We start from the raw sequence: 13,565 nt of genomic DNA, 5'->3' as shown, positions 1-13,565 counted from the left end.
TGGACGGGAATGCTATGGAAAACTTTCATCTAGCATTAGCAGATGAAGTATTGTCAAGCATCGAGGAGAAGAAGACAGCTAAGGAGATATGGGATCATCTCACCAAATTATATGAGGCCACATCGCTGCACAATAAAATTTTCCTTAAGAGGAAATTGTACACTCTCCGGATGTCAGAATCTACTTCAGTGACGGAGCACTTAAACACGCTGAACACTTTATTTTCTCAACTTACATCCTTAAGCTGTAAAATAGGAGAACAAGAACGTGCTGAACTTCTACTTCAAAGTTTACCAGATTCGTATGATCAACTCATCATCAACTTGACAATTAATAATGTCACCAGTCTAGTCTTCGATGACGTTGCAGCTGCTGTTCTACAAGAAGAAAATCGACGCAAGAACAAGGAAGAAAGACAAGTAAATCTGCAATAAGCAGAAGCTTTGACAACGATGAGAGGGAGATCAACAGAACGTGGCCAAAGCAGCAGTCACAAACATGGTAGATCGAAGTCAAGAAGCAAAAAGAATTTAAAGTGCTACCACTGTGGAAATAAGGGTCACTTGAAGAAGAATTGTTGGAGTCTAAATAAAAACTCCAATCCACAAGGCAATACCGCAAACACTTCAGATGATGGAGATGCTCTATACTGTGAAGCGTCAACCACCGTGGAAGGTAGAAAACGATTTGCAGATATATGGCTCATTGATTCGGGAGCAACATATCACATGACCTCAAGAAGAGAATGGTTTCATCATTATGAACCTGTCTCAGGAGGATATGTGTATAGTTGCAATGATCATGCTTTAGAGATTATTAGTGTGGGAACCATCAAATTGAAGATGTATTGTAACATCCGCAATACCGAGTTAGTGACTAAATTGAAAAGTTTCAGAATTTGGTGATTAATTTAGGAAAAATTGAAAAGTTTAAGGATTTAAAGTGTAATATTTTGATAGTGGATTAAATGGTAATTATGGAAGAATTGAAAGGGTATTATGGTCTTTTTATGTAAAAGATATTTATCTCTTATTTAAAGAGAGAAGCTTATGGGTGAGGAAGTATCTGGAAAGCTTCATTCTTCTTCTTTCTTCTTCCTGTTGGTTTACTTCATAAGGGTGAGTTTAATTTCAGCTTTTTAATTCTTGAATTTATAAATTAGTTTTGATTCTTTGGGTATTAAATAAGCTTAAGGAAAGCTTATATGGGATTTAAACAATAAGATAAAGGAATTAAGAAGGAATTTGTAATATGAGTTTTAAGATAAAATTTTGATATGGTATGGTTGTTGAAGTTTTATGGATGAATTTGACTTGTTATCAATCTAATTAAGAAGTATGAAGTGTTAGAATTGGAATTAGAACACATTGAAAATTTAGTGTGATTCTTGAATGCCATGTAAATGATGGAATTTCGGGTTTAAAGAAGTGATTATGGAATAGAAATGAGTTTAAATATGTGTATGGAAGTTAGGAATATTGAAGGAAGTAAAATATGAAGGTTTAAGCTGAAATGAAGTGAATTTCGAGCTCAAAATATGATTTCTGGGCAAGGGGAATCGGTACCCATTCAATAGGAACCGATACCCCTTCAAACGAACAAAATTTCCAGAATGTCATGAGGGAATCGATACCCCCATAGTAGGGAACCGATTCCCACTAAAGGAAAATTGTAAATATTGGTTTAATAAGTTCGTTTAAGTTGCTAGTATCAAATTACAAGGTGTAGGTATCTAATAATTGTCTTAAAATGTATAATTATGTAGATTCAGAGCCTAAACGAGTTCCGGAATCATTGACAAGTAAGATCGATAAAAAGGGAAGATAAGAGATTGGAATGGACTAGTGAGGCCAGGTGAGTGCATACAAGTTAGTTTATGATGTTTAATGGAAATAAGACTTGCGACAAGTCTATTTCCTATATTAGAATGCATTAATTTATAATCATAGGCATATGTTTGATTTGGGTATGTGATATATATTACAATATGTGTTAAATGATTGTGTGAATAGATGTATTGTGATAAGTATAGGAATTAATATGAATGGTCTATATGATTGCATGGGAATGTGAAATAGGTTATATGATAGGTGACCATACATGTTAATAGTATACGTGATCAATTATAAGAATTAATGTAATAGATTTATATGACTACATGAGAAAGGTGATGAGTTAAATAAGATTAGACTATAGAGTAATATGAGAATAATATATTAGTGAAGGGAATTGAGTATAAATGATGATACCAAACCATAAGATAAGTATTTACTTATAGGATAATATGATATTATATGAATATAATATATAACTTTGTGAGGAAGAATTGGGTGTTATATAATTTAGGTATGAAAATGATCTATGCGTAAGTAAATTACGTGATTATGTGACTATGTGTGAAATAGAGTAAACTAGGTAAGTATAAGATATGTAAATATATGGCTATGGAACAAAGTAGGTAACAATATAATGTTATTTGATTTATGATTTTGATATGTGCATGGATACATGAAATGGATATAGGTTATTATATATGTTACATGATTATATGCATGTGTGATATATGCTATGAGACATGCCCAATGTGAAATGAAATAAACCAAGTGACTATATGAAATATGTGATTGTAAGATCGATGATTACACGTACATGTGGTACGTGACAGAAAGGAAATGATATGAATAAGTGAAGTGAAATGATATAAATGACAATGCCCATGTTATGTGTCATGAGAGCTAGGGGTATAGTTGGCATGCCAAGAGTCGAGGGTCTATGTGGTCCTTCGGGACATATATGTATTCTTTGGAACATGTGTGAAGTATGGTGAGACACATACTTGATCCTTGGAATATGTATATGATTCTTAAGGAATGATATGTGGTCCTTCGGGACATATATGTATTCTTTGGAACATGTGTGAAGTCTGGTGAGACACATACTTGATCCTTGGCATATGTATATGATTCTTAAGGAATGATATGTGGTCCTTCGGGACATATATGTATTATTTGGAACATGCGTGAAGTCTGGTGAGACACGTACTTGATCCTTGGCATATGTATATGATTCTTTAGGAATGATATGTGGTACTTATGGACATTATTATATGGCACTACGGTGCAATTCTACGGCGCACTACGGTGCAATTCTATGAGGCACTTCGGTGCATTTATATGAGCTGTGCTGACAGCATTAGTGCACAACCTCCATAAACTCACATATCTATAGTTCTCACATATGTACATGGGCTAATCAAGAGATATAAACAAATATATGTTAGTGATATGATAAATGTTATACTAATGATATGATGTTGTGTGTGTATAGTGTTTGATTGAAAAGGTTAAGCATAAAAGTATGTGATTACATGATAAACTGCTCATGATGAGTTATGTGTATGTATTTATTTATTGTAATTAATCTGATATGATTTTTCATGATATGAGGGAATCATGTAATTTGGTATAGCATGATAGAACAGAACATGCATGTATTGATATATGTTATAAAGTGCATTATAAGTTTTTATGCCTCACTAAGTCTTCGACTTAGCATGTGATTGTTTCACACGTAGGTTTCGAGAAGAGTAAAGAGTAATGCGGAGCAAGACAGGTTAGTTCTCCTTACCAAATGTCAGATCAGAAAATATATGTACTGTATATAGAGTGTAGTTGGCATGTAGTCTAAAGATATAAATTGTATGAACTCTGATATATTTTGTAAATGTTTTGAATAAGTTAAATGTTATCAAAGTTTCTAAATTACTCATTATTTTATATGAATAAATGTTTGAAAAGTCCATGTGACACTTCGGACTCGTATCCGGGTCGGATATGGGTTGGGGGTGTTACATTTAATGTGCCCTAGATTGAACAAAAGTTATTATCTAGCTGTCAGAGTAAAGGTACTAGAGTTATAAGATTGGAGGGAAGATAAAGTGGAGTTAATCAAATATGATATGAATCTGGATGTGGTTATGTATCTTGATCATACAGATATGATGTAGGCAAAGAGATAAGCATTGGTATGTTTTAAAAAGTGGCTTTAAAGAAGAAATACAAATACAAGAGATGATAAAGAATAAAGTTCGGTATAAGAAATAAGGATATCAAAGTTATGAGGATGCAATGAAGATTGTTACACAGAGATGAATATAGGTGATAAGACAAGAGTATGTGAACATGAAAGGAAAGATATGATTTGTGTATAAGGAATAAATACATGAAGAATGGAATAAAGAAATGAAAAGGGATTGAGTTAAAGGATCAAATACGATAAAGGTTATATGAAGAGATTATGTGTATCGTAATACAGACAAGGATGAAAGAATGAATAAAAGTTTGGATTGTGGTGAATTAATTAGAAAATGAGGAAAGAAATCAATTGATAGATTTTTTATTTTGAGTGATAAGAATTGATGTTACTGTCTACAGGATAAGTAACCTTATATGAATGAAATCAGAGTTATGAATTTGAAACAAGGATTGTATTGTGTATAAGAAAGAGTGTGGAGATGATAAGGATTTGTACTTTAGAATGAAAGAGTTAGCGTTGACTAACAAGATTTTGTGATGAAATTGTATTGGATATAGTTGTATATTTTGATTACGTAAATGTGATATAGTGAATGAAGTGAGGATTCGTATGGAAGTGTAAATGATAAGTTCGATATAGAAACACGAAAAGTGTGCAAGGTGATGTGAAAATATTGTTTGACTCCTTAAAGTATATGTTTAATCACAATTGAAGAAAATTTAAAGTTGTGTTTTGGTCAAATGATGACGAAATACAAGTTTGGTATGATTATAAGGTAATTTGAGAGTTATGAAGAAATAGATGGATTTATGATATAGAGTGATGAGATGGATGTTACTGTCAACGTGATGAGTGACATTATATGGAATTTTAGAAAGGTCAAAGGAAAAATGCATAATCGAATGAGAGAAAAGACAACAATGGATTGGTATTACTGGTTATTGTTTATATGATAAGCAACAGAAGATGAATGTATAAACGAAAAAGTTAGTTGGAAAACTAAAGGATTGAAAAGTAAGTTTCTGATGATGACAAGAAAGAATAAGTCAGGGAAGCAACATAAGCACATTAGAAGATATGTTCTTATTAAGATGTGCAGTGAAAATTCGAGGACGAATTTTCTTATAAGAAGGGGAGAGTTGTAACATCCGCAATACCGGGTTAGTGACTAAATTGAAAAGTTTCAGAATTTGGTGATCAATTTAGGAAAAATTAAAAAGTTTAGGGATTTAAAGTGTAATATTTTGCTAGTGGATTAAATGGTAATTATGGAAGAATTGAAAGGGTATTATGGTCTTTTTATGTAAAAGATATTTATCTCTTATTTAAAGAGAGAAGCTTATGGTGAGGAAGTATCTGGAAAGCTTCATTCTTCTTCTTTCTTCTTCCCGTTGGTTTACTTCATAAGGGTGAGTTTAATTTCAGCTTCTTAATTCTTGAATTTATAAATTAGTTTTGATTCTTTGGGTATTAAATAAGCTTAAGGAAAGCTTATATGGGATTTAAACAATAAGATAAAGGAATTAAGAAGGAATTTGTAATATGAGTTTTAAGATGAAATTTTGATATGGTATAGTTGTTGAAGTTTTATGGATGAATTTGACTTGTCATCAATCTAATTAAGAAGTATGAAGTGTTAGAATTGGAATTAGAACACATTGAAAATTTAGTGTGATTCTTGAATGCCATGTAAATGATGGAATTTTGGGTTTAAAGAAGTGATTATGGAATAGAAATGAGTTTAAATATGTGTATGGAAGTTAGGAATATTAAAGGAAGTAAAATATGAAGGTTTAAGCTGAAATGAAGTGAATTTCGAGCTCAAAAATATGATTTATGGGCAAGGAGAATCGATACCCATTTAAGAGGAACCGATACCCCTTCAAACGAACAAAATTTCCAGAATGTCATGAGGGAATCGATACCCCCATAGTAGGGAACCGATTCCCCCTAAAGGAAAATTGTAAATATTGGTTTAATAAGTTCGTTTAAGTTGCTAGTATCAAATTACAAGGTGTAGGTATCTAATAATTGTCTTAAAATGTATAATTATGTAGATTCAGAGCCTAAACGAGTTCCAGAATCATTGACAAGTAAGATCGATAAAAAGGGAAGATAAGAGATTGGAATGGACTAGTGAGGCCAGGTGAGTACATACAAGTTAGTTTATGATGTTTAATGGAAATAAGACTTGCGACAAGTCTATTTCCTATATTAGAATGCATTAATTTATGATCATAGGCATATGTTTGATTTGGGTATGTGATATATATTACAATATGTGTTAAATGATTGTGTGAATAGATGTATTGTGATAAGTATAGGAATTAATATGAATGGTCTATATGATTGCATGGGAATGTGAAATAGGTTATATGATAGGTGACCATACATGTTAATAGTATACGTGATCAATTATAAGAATTAATATAATAGATTTATATGACTACATGAGAAATGTGATGAGTTAAATAAGATTAGACTATAGAGTAATATGAGAATAATATATTAGTGAAGGGAATTGAGTATAAATGATGATACCAAACCATAAGATAAGTATTTACTTATAGGATAATATGATATTATATGAATATAATATATAACTTTGTAAGGAAGAATTGGGTGTTATATGATTTAGGTATGAAAATGATATATGCGTAAGTAAATTACGTGATTATGTGACTATATGTGAAATAGAGTAAACTAGGTAAGTATAAGATTTGTAAATATATGGCTATGGAACAAAGTAGGTAATAATATAATGTTATTTGATTTATGATTTTGATATGTGCATGGATACATGAAATGGATATAGGTTATTATATATGTTACATGATTATATGCATGTGTGATATATGCTATGAGACATGCCCAATGTGAAATGAAATAAGCCAAGTGACTATATGAAATATGTGATTGTAAGATCGATGATTACACGTACATGTGGTACGTGACAGAAAGGAAATGATATGAATAAGTGAAGTGAAATGATATAAATGATAATTCCCATGTTATGTGTCATGAGAGCTAGGGGTATAGTTGGCATGCCAAGAGTCGAGGGTCTATGTGGTCCTTCGGGACATATATGTATTCTTTGGAACATGTGTGAAGTATGGTGAGACACATACTTGATCCTTGGCATATGTATATGATTCTTAAGGAATAATATGTGGTCCTTCGGGACATATATGTATTCTTTGAAACATGTGTGAAGTCTGGTGAGACACATACTTGATCCTTGGCATATGTATATGATTCTTAAGGAATGATATGTGGTCCTTCGGGACATATATGTATTCTTTGGAACATGTGTGAAGTCTGGTGAGACACGTACTTGAACCTTGGCATATGTATATGATTCTTAAGGAATGATATGTGGTCCTTATGGACATTATTATATGGCACTACGGTGCAATTCTACGCGGCACTGCGGTGCAATTCTATGAGGCACTTCGGTGCATTTATATGAGCTGTGCTGACAGCATTAGTGCACAACCTCCATAAACTCACATATATATAGTTCTCACATATGTACATGTGCTAATCAAGATATATAAACAAATATATGTTAGTGATATGATAAATGTTATACAAATGATATGATGTTGTGTGTGTATAGTGTTTGATTGAAAAGGTTAAGCATAAAAGTATGTGATTACATGATAAACTGCTCATGATGAGTTATGTGTATGTATTTATTTATTGTAATTAATCTGATATGATTTTTCATGATATGAGGGAATCATGTAATTTGGTATAGCATGATAGAACAGAACATGCATGTGTTGATATATGTTATAAAGTGCATTATAAGTTTTTATGCCTCACTAAGTCTTCGACTTAGCGTGTGATTGTTTCACACGTAGGTTTCGAGAAGAGTAAAGAGTAATGCGGAGCAAGACAGGTTAGTTCTCCTTACCAAATGTCAGATCAGAAAATATATGTATTGTATATAGAGTGTAGTTGGCATGTAGTCTAAAGATATAAATTGTATGAACTCTGATATATTTTATAAACGTTTTGAATAAGTTAAATGTTATCAAAGTTTCTAAATTACTCATTATTTTATACGAATAAATGTTTGAAAAGTCCATGTGACACTTCGGACTCGTATCCGGGTCGGATACGGGTTGGGGGTGTTACATGTATGATGGAACAATTAAAGTTGTTTGAGATGTGCGGCACGTGAAAGTCCTAAAGAAAAATTTATTATCCTACGGATTGTTGGATAATAATGCAAGCAAGATTGAAACACGTAAAGGAATCATGAAAGTGTTCCGTGGAGCGCTTGTGGTACTGAAAGGCGAAAAAATAGCTGCAAACTTGTACATGCTGAAGGGAGAGACTTTGGTAGAAGCAGAAGCCTCTGTTGCCTCATGTAGTTCAGATTCGGCAATGCTATGGCATCAGAAACTTGGACACATGTCAGAACAAGGAATGAAAGTCCTTGTGGAGAAAAAGCTACTTCCAGGCTTAACAAAGGTATCATTTCCTTTGTGTGAGCATTGCATAACAAGTAAGCAGCACCAGTTGAAATTCAACACATCAAATTCTAGAGGTAAAAGTGTTCTAGAATTGGTTCACTCTGACGTATAGCAAGCACCAGTAACGTCCCTAGGTGGAGCAAAATACTTTGTCTCATTTATTGATGACTACTCCAGGAGATGTTGGGTGCACCCTATTAAGAAGAAGTCAGACGTGTTTTCAACTTTCAAAAAACTTCAAAGCGCGGGTGAAACTTGATTCTGGAAATAAGATCAAGTGTTTCAGAATAGATAATGGAGGAGAATACACAAGCGAAGAATTTGATGACTTTTGCAGGAAAGAAGGCATCAAAAGACAGTTCACAGTGGCGAACACTCCTCAACAAAATGGAGTGGCAGAGCGGATGAACAAAACCTTGTTAGAAAGAACAAGAGCAATGTTGAGGGATGCAGGCCTAGAAAAATCATTCTGGGCAGAAGCAATCAATACCGCCTGTTATTTGGTGAATCGAGCTCCATCAACTGCAATAGAGCTGAAGACACCAATGGAGATGTGGACTGGAAAACCAGCTGATTATTCAAACCTCCATATATTTGGAAGTATAGTGTACGTGATGTACAACTCCCAAGAAATTTCAAAGTTAGATCAAAAATCCAGGAAATGCAAATTCTTGGGGTATGCTGATGGAGTAAAGGGGTATCGCTTATGGGATCCCACTGCTCGCAAAGTGATTATTAGCAGGGATGTTATCTCTGTAGAAGATAAACTACAAAGAAAAGAAGACGATGATAGCGTTGAAAAGTCAGAGACTACTCAGATACATGTGGAAAAAGAGTTTGAAGAAGGAGATTCTTCTGAAGCAGAACCATAGAGTTCTGAAGCTCCAACAACTCGTCAATTAGATCATGTGAGAAGACGTCCCAATTGGCACTCAGATTATGTTATAGAAGGTAATATTGCATACTGCCTTTTAACAGAGGACGGTGAGCCATCAACATACCAGGAGGCAATAAACAGCTCAGATGCTTCACTGTGGTTGTTGGCGATGCAAGAAGAAATCGAAGCCCTTCATAAAAATAATACATGGGACCTTATGCCACTACCACAAGGAAGGAAGCCAATTGGTAACAAATGGGTTTTCAAAATCAAGCGAAATGATGACGATCAAGTTGAGAGGTATCGTGCAAGACTGGTGGTCAAAGAATATGCTCAGAAAGAAGGTATTGATTTCAATGAAATTTTTTCTCCTGTGGTTCGACTAACAACAATTCGAGTAGTCTTGGCAATGTGTGTTACCTTGAATTTACATTTGGAACAGCTATATGTTAAAACAACTTTTCTTCATGGAAATCTTGAAGAAGAGATTTATATGCTCCAGCCTGAAGGTTTTGAAGAAGACGAAAAGAAGAACTTGGTTTGCAGGTTGAACAAATCTCTGTACGGTCTAAATCAGGTGCCGAGGTGTTGGTATAAGAGATTTGATTCCTTCATTATGTGCCTTGGATACAACAGACTTAATGCAGACCCTTGTGTTTATTTCAAGAGGTCTGGTGATAACGATTTTGTTATATTGCTGTTGTATGTGGATGACATGTTGGTTGCAGGACCCAAAAAGATCATATTAAAGAATTGAAGGCACAACTGGCTAGGGAATTTGAAATGAAGGACTTGGGATCAGCAAATAAGATTCTAGGGATGCAAATTCACCGAGACAGAAGTAATAGGAAGATTTGGCTTTCACGAAAGAATTACTTGAAGAAAATCTTGTCACGATTTAGCATGCAAGATTGTAAGTCAATTTCTACCCCTCTTCCTATTAACTTCAAATTATCCTCCAGTATGAGTTCTAGCAATGAAGAAGAGAGGATGGAGATGTCTCGAGTACCGTATGCATCAGCAGTGGGAAGTTTAATGTTCGTTATGATATGCACAAGACCAGACATTGCACAAGCAGTGGGAGTGGTTAGTTGGTACATGACTAATCCAGGCAAAAAGCATTGGAATATTGTAAAGAGGATCCTAAGATACATCAAAGGGACCTCAAATGTTGCATTATGTTACGGAGGATCAAACTTACTAATCAATGGGCATGTAGATTCTGACTATGCATGGGATTTGGATAAAAGCAAATCTACTACAGGATATGTGTTCAAAGTTGCTGGTGGAGCTGTAAGCTAGGTTTCAAAATTGCAGTCAGTTGTGGCTACGTCCACAACAGAGGCAGAATATGTAGCAGCTACACAAGCCAGTAAAGAAGCAATTTGGTTGAAGATGCTATTGGAGGAGCTTGGGCACAATCAAGAATATGTCTCTCTGTTTTGTGACAGTCAAAGCGCCTTGCATCTATCAAGGAATCCAACATTTCATTCAAGGTCTAAGCACATACGAGTTCAGTACCATTTCATTCGTGAAAAGGTGGAAGAAGGAACGGTAGATATGCATAAGATCCATACCAAAGACAACATAGTAGATTTCATGACGAAGGCAATCAATGCTGATAAATATACCTGGTGTCGATCCTCCTGTGGCCTGTCAGAAACGTAAGCAACATGAAAGGTACAAGGTAGAAAGAATCAAATCTTCAAGTGGGAGATTGTTGAAAATTGGCACACCAAATTACATCAATTGTTAACATTATGGGTGGCAATTTGGTGGCATTAATGGGGTGGCAAAATTGGTCAAATTTGGCCACCAAATTGTTGAAAATTTTGGATGGTAAAACTATGCAATTAGTCATTATAATTTAGGGTATTTACAAATTAGTCCTTAAAGCTTCAACTATAAATACCCTAGCTCATTTAGCTTCAAAATCATCCCAAAGCATTCTAGCTTTCTTCCAATACTAGAGAGAATTTAGAGAGTTTCTTGAGAGTTGTTTTCTCCTTTTTTTATCAAGAGAGAATTATCATTGTTTTCTCCTTGGTATATCGAGAGAGGTTGTAATTCCTATTTTCTCATGGTGAAATTCTTCTACCGTTGCCCGTGGTTTTTACCCTAAATTTTTAGGGGTTTTCCACATAAATTTTATGTCTCTTTTATCTTCATTTTTATTTTCTCAAATTATCAATTGCGATTTTGCTCTATCCGATAGTCGTCTTCCGCAACAAGCAGCTGCCAGCAGCCCAACTCCACCAGCTGTCCCTCCACGTCCCTACTACAGCTCACCACCAAACAAACAACAATCATTATTTTTGTTTTAAGCATATAATATGGGTTATAAAAACCCAACAAAACAGGAGAATAACTCATCTCCTCATCTATCCCCGATCGAGCAACAATATATACAAAGGATTGGAAATAAAAACACAACCAAGGTTGATTTCATTTTTTTCTTGTATTTTTCACCTTTAGATATTATTATATATATATATTTTTAAATCAAATAGCATGTTAAATAAATAAATAAATAAAGAAGAAGAAGAGTTTGAAGCTTTGGGTGTTCTGCGTGTGAGATAAGGAAGAAGAAGATGAGTTTTAAGTTTATAAAACTTTTGGGTAAACCATGCGTCAGGTCCCCAGTTTCTGGGAGCTTCTTGCTTTGTTCACATATTTTATGGATTAACCACCAAATGGTACCCGTAATTTCAGTTTTTTTTGTTTTAGTCACTAATTTAAGGGTTAATTATCCTTAGGCCCTCAAAATTTAAGCATCTATTTACATCCTGGTCACTAACCCAGGGTCAAATTACATATAACCCACTAAACTTTTATCTTATCTTTATATTATAGTCACTTAAAATAGGGAAAATCCCTAAATAATCCCTATAATTTAGATACATATTTACACTTTAGTTCCTGATTTTTTTTATTTCGAAATTAGTTGCTATATTTTTATTTTCTTTCATTATGATCTCTGTGCTTTATTTTATTATATTTTAGTCATTTTAATTCTATTTTTAATCTTCTGAGCTATTTTTTTTTTGGGCATTATATTCAATATCTTTTATTTAGTTCTTTATTTTATATTTTAATTTATGCGATTTATTTTTATTTATTTAATTTCATTACTTTAATTTTCTATTTTTGCTTTACATTTTTCAATACTTTAATTCTAGTTCTTTAACTATTTCGCTTTATTTTATGTTTAGATTATTTTAGTCATATTAATATGTGTGTGTGTATATATATATATATATATATATATATATATATGAAAGATTAATAAGTATTATTTAATTAATTTCACAAATTAATTAAATGATAATATTTATTTATTTTTAAATATTAAGAAAGGATGGTCTTAAAGTACCTAGACGTCCTATTCTGGTACTTTAAAAATAAATAAATATCATGCTTATAAATGTATATATATTTACTTAGTTTTTATTATTATATTCTTATTAATATTTATTTATTTATTTATTTATTAATATTAAAGAAAATGCAGTCTTAAAGCAACTAGATGTCTTTTTCTGATATTTTTAAATAAATTGTCTATTTACAAAACCCTATATATATATATATTTAATATTTTTTCCTTAAAAATATCAGATTAAATTTGAAATAACACGATTATAAATTAAATTCATATTCGAATTCTTAAATTCTATTATTAGAGATAATTTATAATTAATAGGTACCAATTTTGGGCGTTGTGGGGGTGCTAATCCTTTCCCAAACGTAACCAACCACGAATCCCTTTTTATTTTTAAAAAGAATGAATTTTTGGTTAAACGCATACCAGTTTATTTTTTAACTGATGTTTTCTTAAAAATTCTTTTAAAAGATAATTTTTAGGTATTCGACCTACCTAATCCAAAAAGGTCGATGGCGAGTCCCCAAACATTTCCTTAAAAAACCATTTATTTATTTACATTACTTTTCCCGCCAAGAAAAATTCGTGCCCGAGCGAAAACCGATTACGACAGCTTGGCAACTCTGTTGGGGACCTTGGTCAAACTTAAGTCGATTATATATTTTCTCTATAATTAGAAATTGATAATCCAATTTTATTTAATTTATGATTCATTTCTTTCAATTTATTTTATACCTTTGTATGTTTAGTTGTATTTAATTGCTTTTTAAATATTAATTTTGTGTGAAAA

The 13,565-nt window shown here is 32.8% G+C and overlaps 1 pseudogene; it reads right to left on the bottom strand.

The window, feature by feature from the left end:
- The window catches only part of LOC120189134, a 28,853-nt pseudogene that overhangs the window by 1,741 nt on the left and 13,547 nt on the right, over nt 1–13,565 (bottom strand).

This window comes from Hibiscus syriacus, unplaced genomic scaffold (assembly GCF_006381635.1).
Source record: "Hibiscus syriacus cultivar Baekdansim isolate YM2019G1 unplaced genomic scaffold, ASM638163v2 tig00116951_pilon, whole genome shotgun sequence".
NCBI lineage: Eukaryota > Viridiplantae > Streptophyta > Magnoliopsida > Malvales > Malvaceae > Hibiscus > Hibiscus syriacus.
Note: the sequence above shows the minus strand (reverse complement) of the source record. Positions and strands in the feature narration are given on the sequence as shown.